Raw genomic sequence first — 8,953 nt, 5'->3', positions numbered from 1 at the left:
TGTATTCATATAATCCCTGCGTTTGTCTCAACAAGTAGATCCTCAATTATTTTATATTGTCGACAGTTATTTTAAAAGGAATATCTCTATCTGTTGGAGCTGAGCTGTTTGTTCTTTGGTAGTATAGCTTTCTGTTTAATTGTGCTTCTCATAAACAACATATTGTTGATTTTTGATTTCTAATCCATTCTGCTATCTGCTTCTGTTCTATGGATGAATTCACACTATTTACATTTACAGTTAAGATTACAAACTGTACAGTTCCCTTTATCCTATTTTCTTGCTTATTCTTCTTTCACCTTTTAATCTTTTCCTTGCTCAAAAGTCTGTTTTTGCTTTTTGCCAATACCTCCCTTAATCTTCTCACCCTTTTAACACCACTACTCCTTCTCCTTATGTTTTCCAGTAGAATAAGATTGATTTCTATACCAAATTGGGCACATATGTATATGTATGTATGGATGGATAGATAGATAAATAAATAGATATAGTCTGTCTTTGAACCAATTCAGACAAAAATATTCAAGTAACTCTGCCCCCCCACACTATTATCCACACCATTGTAAAAGTTAAACCCTATGCTCTCCTTTTATGTGAGAAAAATTTCCCCATTCTTCTCCTTCCTTCCAAGTACATCTCTCATCCTCACCTATTTTTAGATCATCCCAATATAGAAAAATCACCCTCATTCCCTCTGTCTATATAGACTCCTTGCTGCCCTAATAATGCTAAATTCTTAGGATAAATGTATCTTCTTCCCATATAGGAATGTAAAACTTGTTGAGTCCATTATTATTTCTCTTTCTTTTTTAACCTTTTTATGCTTCTCCTGAGCTTTGCATTTGAAAGTCTAATTCTCTATTCAACTCTGATCTTTTCATCAGGAATCTGTGAAAATCATCTATATCATTAAATATTAATTTTCCTCCTAAAGAATTATACTCCATTTTGCTGGATAGATTATTCTTGGTTGTAATCCTACTTCCTTTGCCTTCTAGAATATCATATTCCAAGACTTCCATTTCTTTAATCTGGAAGCTGCTACAGCTTGGTTGATCCTAACTAAAGCTACACAATATTTGAATGGTTTTTATCCAGTTGCTTGCGATATTTCTCTTTGATATGGGAACTATGCATTTTGACTATAAATATTTATATATTTATTCAATATTCATATTTAATTTTCATAGTTTTCATTTGGAAATCTCTTTCAGAATATGATCTTTAAATTTCTATTTTATCTTCTGGATTTGAGATACAAGGGAAGTTTTCCTTGAGAATTTCTTGAAATATGATGTCAGGACTTTTTTTTTAAGCCATGGTTTTCAGATAGTACAGTAGTTCTTAAATTATTTTTTTCTCAATCTATTTAAAGGTCAGCTGTTTTTGTGATAAGACATTTCACATTTTCTTCTATTTTTTTTTCATTCCTTTGACTTTGTTTTATTGTTTTTTGATGTCTCATGGAGTCATTAGTCACATTTTAAGCAATTATTATATAATTATAATTTTTAAGGAATTATTTTTCTCTGGTGATCATTTGTGCCTGTTTTACCATTTGGTTAATTCTACTTTTTAAGGAGTTATGTTCATCACTGAAATTTTGTGTCTCTTTTACCATTTGACCAATTCTGGTTTTTGAGATGTTATCTTCTTCATTAGTTTTGATATTTCTTTATCAAACTGTTAACTGACTTTTCCTAGTTTTCTCTCATTCTCATTTCTTTTCCCAATTTTTCCTCTACCACTCTTATCTGATATTTAAATTATTTTAGTTCATTTTGGAATTCTTGTTGGGTCCTTACCCAATTCAAAGTTTTCTTTGAGACTTTGCCTGTAGTGGTTTTGACATGATTGTCGTGTTCTGAGTTTGTGTTTTTATCTTCTGTATCATCATAGTTACTTTTTATGGTCAAATTCTTGTTTGTTATTGTTGTTTGTTCATTTTTCCAACCTATTTCTTGGCTTTAAATGTTATATTAAAGTCAAATTCTGTTCCTCAGATAAGAACAGTAAGGAATTATCCTGAACTTTAGCTTTTTTTCCACATTGTTGTTTTCAGAGTTAGTTCTGGGGAGGGTATAAAAGTTTTAAGTGCTTTCAAGGTGGTGTGAGTCATCACTCAAGAGATGTGGTCACTGCACTCCTGGGCTGTGTTTTGGTCCTTACTCAGGAAAGTCCTTTTATCCCTTGCAATTATAGGCAATACTCGAAATTGAGTAACCTCTTTCTGACCAATTGCCAGATCCCCTCAATATCTCTGGTTTTTGAGCTCCCAAAACTATTGCTATTGCTGTATTGCCCCCTCTAATTCCCACAGTTGATATTGCCATCACTTGGACCCCAGAGTGTCACAGACCTCTCCTTACAAATTTCTAAGTTGTCTTGAACTGAAAAAAATATGTCACCTGGACCTTTTTTTGTAGGCTCTACTGCTCCAGAATTTGATATGAGGCTTTATTTTCAAATTTGAGAGCTCTACTTCCTCTACTCTGCCATCTTGCTCCACCCCTGGAAGTTCCTCTTCTGAATCCTAAAAGATAAATCAGAACCAATTTTCCTGAGCACATTTTGCATATTTTCCCAAAAATATTTTGACTCTTACTAATTCACATTGAAGCTCTCTTGCCATTCTGCTGCCTTCTTTCACAACCTTTAAAGGTCATCTTTTACTTATCTCTGGGCATTTCATTTTCTAGTCATATTATCACAATCAGGAAGAAAAAAAAACAGTGTTCTGTGAGGGCAGGAAAACAGCAGCGACTATTGTCACAGCCTTGCTCCTACTCTGAGAACTCCTTTATGCAAAAGCAGAAGAATCATAAAATCTGAGTTGGTGTTTTAAGCTGACTTTGTATTCGTGTCTCTAGAACTTAGTGACACATAGTAGGTGCTTACTAAATCTCATTGATTAATTGGTCAATTACATTATGATTTAAAAAGATTAAAAATTTTTAAAAATAAAAATTTATTTTGGAAGGAGAAGGAGAAAGAAAGAGATGGGAGAAGAAGAGGATAGGGGAGAGAGGAAGGACAGGAAGAAAGAAGAAACATGAAGAGAAGGAAGAGGAAGAGGAAGAGAGGCTCAAGTAACTGGAGGGTCAGGAAGAAGGTTAAATGAGACCACGCTGGTAGATTAGTATAGTGTCTAGGGCCTGGTGCTCTTTGTTGACTTTCTCTATCAATCTGTGCATTCCTCTGGGTTTTATGTGTCTATGGGGAGGTTTGTATGCAGAATCATGATGTAAGTCATTCAAAGTTTGGAGTATATAAAAGAGTTTGACCAATGATGACAGTGTCTTGAGTTTAGTTACAGCTGAGACCCTAACAGTGCCTTCTGAGTACATCCTTAGTACAGAATACTAAGTACATTAGTACAAAAGTACATTAACCATAGCTATGTCATAAAACCCCTGGAAATCTGAAAAGTCTCCTCTGGCAGATGAAAGCAAACTCTTTTGTCTTAGGATCCATGGTCTGATGGTTATTCATGTCACCCACTATATCCTTCCCAACATCTCCAACATGTACCCCAGCAACAAAGGTCCAGACAGTCAGGGTAAACTAGCAACTCACCCCTATAACATCTTCATTACCATAATGTTGGCATGCAACAAAATATATGAGATTCACTGGCAATAACATCCAGATGTGCAAGCCACAGAGTACCACATGGAACATCCTGGCGTAACATTAAAAAGGGACTTTTCTATGGCACAGCTGGCTATACATAATGCTTTTGTCATTCATCAGCCCACAGCATCTGGTGTGGTTGCTGTCAGCAAGGGATTCTCAGACAGCCTTAATCTCAAGTATCTTAATAATAGCACAGGCTTGCCAGACAGAGGAAAGGAAAAGAAAAAAAGTAGGGGAAAGGGGAGAGGAGCTTATTTCACCCAAATTAGAACATGGAGATTCCAATTCATGTATCCTGGAAGGTAGGGACAATTCTTGCTTTTCTTTGTACCCTCCACTGCTTCTCACAGTATCTGGCACATTCTAAGTACTTGATATGTTGGTTGACTGACTGTAATCAATTCAAGCATCTCCTGGAAAAATCACACTAGGTCTAAGATGAGGAGGCATGTCATCTTCCTTGAAACCATAATTCTGTAAAAAGAGCCCTTGAGACAGAAGACCTGGAGTTCATTCCATCTCTACCATGAATAACATGTTTCCTCATCCCCCTGTAAAATAGACATAACAATGCTTTCCCTGACAACCACCAGGATTGTTGTGGAGATCACAAGAGGGAGTATGTATGAAATAACAGCAGCAACAACTAATATTTGATAGCACTTTAAGATATGCAAAGTACTTTACAAATATTAATCTCATTTGATCCTTACAACAACCAAGGAAGTGAGGGCTAGTATTATTCCCATTTTACAAATGAGCAAACTGAGAAAGGGGGTTAAGTGACTTGCTCAGAGTCACACAACCAGTGTGTGAAATTGTATTTGAACTCGTCTTCCTGTCTCTGGATGCAGTGCTCTACTATACCACTTGCCTATTTTTAAAAGGATAAAATGTTACTAATAATGGTTATTATTTCAGTACTTTAATAGATCTGTATTTTCCTCATCCTCCAATGAATGCAACTTCCAGAATTGCTATGTCCTAGTAACTGCACCAATATAAACCCACAAAATCAAAACATAACCTAGTGATCAATTATCTGGTAATTCATTCTTTTAAATCTAGTTAGAGTAGTCAAAAGTCTATTACCAGGCCAATACTCAAACATTTTCCACTTGAGAAAGATCTTAAGGAATTCTTGCTCCATTGGCATAGATTTCACGAATCTAGGAGGGTCAGCTAGGTAGTGCAGGGGTAGGGGCAGCTAGATGGTACAGTAGATAGAGCACCAGCCCTGAATTCAGGAGGACCTGAGTTCAAATTTAAACTCAGACATCTAATAATTACCTAGCTATGTGAACTTGGGCAAGTCACTTAACCCCATTGCCTTGCAAAAACAAAACAACAAAAAATCCAACAACAACAACAAAAAGAATCTAGGGAAGGTCCATGCTATGATGGGCACTACAGTTAGACTTTGGTGGAAAATTATCATCATCACCACATCATTATTATCATTGTAATCATTATCACCATCATATCACCATCACTGTCATCATCATCACCATCATCATAGTCCTCAAAGTCATTACCTTCAGTATCATTGTTGAGATCATCATTTTGTTATTTTGAAAAAAAAGACATTTCACAAAGAGGTACCTTCTGGGAAGCAGGAAGAAGAAAGACTTACTGTTCTCTACACTTAGCACTCTATCTCATACCTGTGATCCTTTTCATGCTTGGACTATTTCCTCAGGGAAAGTGTAGTGGGATGAGTATGGGATTTTAAATTAGAGGAACTTGTTTTAAATCCTGGCTCTGCAATTTAATAAGCTGTGTGACCTGAAGATGGTCAGTTCATCTCTCTGAACCTCACTTCTGCCTTTTGGAGCCCCTAAATCTCTTCAAGTGTCACCTCAAGTGCCAGCTCCTACAAAAGACTTTCCCTGTTCTTTCTAAACTTTAGATCTCATTTCCATCCAAAATAATTGTGGTATTTTTTTTTTACTTAACTATGAACATCTTCTTTCCTTCCTAATAGCATCTAGATTCTTTGAGGCTAAAAATAATTTTTGTCATTGTATTCCTAGGGCCTTTCACAGTTACTGGTTCATTTGTTGTTTGATTATTTCCATCCCTTTGTGACCCCATGGATCATAGCATGCCAATACCATCCATGGAGTTTTCTTGGCAAAGATACTGGAGTAGTTTGGCACTTCCTTCTCCAATGGATTAAGATAAACAGAAGTTAAATGACTTATCCAGAGTCACACAGTAGTAAGTATCTGAGGCCAAATTTGAATTCAGGTTTTCCTGACTCAAGCTTTGTCTCTCTGTCCATTGAGTCATCTAGTTACCTTCAATGACTCATTCATAGAGGGTGCTCAATAAATATTAATTAAATTGAAAGGTGTTGAACCAAAAGAATTGTAATTGTTGGGGACAGCTAGATTTTTTAGGTCCCTTCTTTAGTCTAATAGATGTTGTAATCTCCTTTTTCATTGCTTGGGGAAGGGGGAGAAGAAAGATAGTTATACAACAATAGGATTATGTTAGCCTCCAAACCCCCTGATATATTGATATCTTTTTGTCTCAGACTTCAGGATAACCTGGATAGAAGACAAAAGTTGGAGTAGTCCATGTACTACAACAAAGTGGTCTATTGTCTGTGGTGACCTTAGAAGGTCAGAAAATAATTCTTTCAATTTTGCCACTCCATTACAGGAGGATTTTTGGTAGAGAGGACTATGGAAAAGCGAATTCCTGGATAAGCCTTGTACTCTCTCCTAAGCCTGGGAAAATGTTATTCCCAAGCATGGCCACATGGTGGCAAAGTGCCCTTGCCCATGAAGAAAAGCAATTTGGTTTGGGAGTCTGGAATCGGCCAGAAATTCTGGGTGACTCTTAGGAAATTTGGGAGAGTTGGCAAGCCACAAAAGAAAGCCTTGTTTATTGACAAGATTTCTGGGCATAAGATTATTCTCTTTATTCATTTCATTGTAACCTAATTGGGATAAATATGCATTTCCCCACCCCCTTGTTTAATGTACTCATCCCTGACAAAGAAAAGGAGACCTCTCCCAACTTATGCTAAAGAAGTGAGGCTGCCATAGTTTAAGATGTAAATTTGTCAAAACCTCTTCACATCAACATGTAAAATGGTTTTAAGTATGCTTAAGTGGAAAGATCTGTATAAAATATCTTAAGTGCAATATAGACAACCACAATATTATAATACATTCATATACCACAATTTCCTCAGTTATTCCACAATTGTCTAACAGATCATCTGAGGCAACTCCTTAGACCTTGGTTATTTGCTTTTCTTCCTTGTCTTTCTCTTCTCTCAATTTTCCCTTCTGGTTCAAGAAGTTTGTTTTGCTTGAGTCTACTCTCTCTCTGGTATTATCCACCCATCTAACACTCCTTGTCCATTCCTTATTATTGTTATTATTATTATTATTATTATTATTGCCATATTGAATTTTATGTGTTTCTACATATATGTGTGCAATCAACTTTTCTTTATCCATTTTAGATAGAACTATGGTCAATCAGCTGTCCACTCACAACTTCCCTTCCTTGGGGAAGGTCCTTGGGTTGCCCTTTTTTAATTCCTTCAATAACCTTGAAAGCACTGAAGATTTGAAGGAACAAGGGCTCCCTCACAACTCCAGTGACCAAATATAAAATTCTCTGGCATTCAAAGTCTTTCAGGGCCTATGCCCTCACCCCACCTTTCCAGTCTCCTTAAACAGCCCCCTCATTTATTTTTTGCTCCGGCAACATTGGACTCTTGACTGTTCCATCAACAAGACACTCAATCTCCCATTTATAGGTGTTCTTTTCCTCTGACTGTCTGCAATGCTTGGAATGGTCTCCTTCCTCATTTCTGCCTCCTAGCTTCCTTCATCTCCCATCTAAAATGCCATCTTCTACAAGAAATATTTCCCTCTTAATCCCAAGGCTTTTCTTCTGACGATTATTTCCTTTTTATACTCCATGTAGCTTGTTTGCACATAAATGCTTGCATGCCGTTTCCTTCATTAGTTTGTCAGTTCCTCCAGTTTTTTTTTCTTTCTTTGCATTCCCAGTATTTAGCATAGTGTCTGGCATATAATAGATAAATAAATATACTTGAGAGCTGTTTTTTTAATCCTGGTTTTTGGTTGAATCTAATCATTTTAAAATTATTTCTCCTTATCCTTCTCTATAACTTCTTTTTATGTAAGCTGTTTTATGTTTTAAATCTTTTTTTGCATTGTACATTTTTTCAATCATTTGATTTTGTTCTCATATTTCTTGCTGTCTCATGAACTCCTGATTTTCATTTAGTCTGTTTTAGTTTTCTCAGGTAAGGTTTACCACATTCTTTTCTAATTTCTTTAGTTTCCTTCTAATAATTTTCTCAGGGATCTTTATTCTATCTTTTTTCTTCTTTTATTCCAGGTATCTATATAGTCCTTTTTAAAAATTCCATTATTTTTACTTTGAGTCTTTCCTTGCAGAGTCATGGAGTTAGATTTGAAGTAATTTTTTTTTATGCTAGACAGTGCTTTCTTCAATTTATTCATATTTCCTTGGCTTTATCCTCCACTGCATCCTCTGGGCTCTTGTGATGATCTCCACTTCCCAGGATTAGCCCTTCCTCAATCTTTGATGCCCAGATTACTGGATCTTTAGACCCCTCTTTAGTGACTCAGAACAGAATTGGGGTTCTCCAAGTCACTGAGTCTGGGCTATCTTTATCTAAGAACTCTGACACCATACTGGTCAGGACCTTCCAAGGTCCTCATTTCTGACTACCCTGGGGCTTTCTCAGAGGAGATTCCACTTCTAGATATAGGAAATTGCAAACTTTACATGTCTCTGGTTGCTTTAGGGTCACTTTATCTTATTGACCATGAGCCTTTGGGTGACTGCAGTTTTAGGGTGAAAATAGATTTTATTGAATGCCTTGATCATTATTCAGTCTAATGTGGAGGTTAGTAGCCTATCTTTTGTTCAATTAGTCACCTTGGAAGGGAATGTCAAACAATCCTATCTATCACAGCAAACAAGAAACAAAAATGGGAGAGGTTATACAAATTAATGCAGAATATAAACCACACAAGAGTAAATAGGTCATTTTACTCAGAATGAGACAAAATCTCAACTGAACCAAAGAGAGAATAAGTTCACTAGGAAAATCAACTCTTAAGTGTCCTCTTTGTGTGCAGGCAATGAGATCCAAGGACAATTTGGAGGACCCCTTTGCCCATGTTTGTAGTTTCAGGAACATCTCCCATCACCTATTAAAAAACTCATACTATCTTTAGCCCCTCTTTCTTAAGCTCTCTAAAGTCTTATTTCAGAAGAACTCAGCATCATAGCC

Source organism: Macrotis lagotis, chromosome 1 (assembly GCF_037893015.1).
Source record: "Macrotis lagotis isolate mMagLag1 chromosome 1, bilby.v1.9.chrom.fasta, whole genome shotgun sequence".
NCBI classification, from domain to species: domain Eukaryota; kingdom Metazoa; phylum Chordata; class Mammalia; order Peramelemorphia; family Peramelidae; genus Macrotis; species Macrotis lagotis.
The sequence above is the reverse complement of the archived record's forward strand: the minus strand, read 5'-3'. Positions refer to the sequence as shown.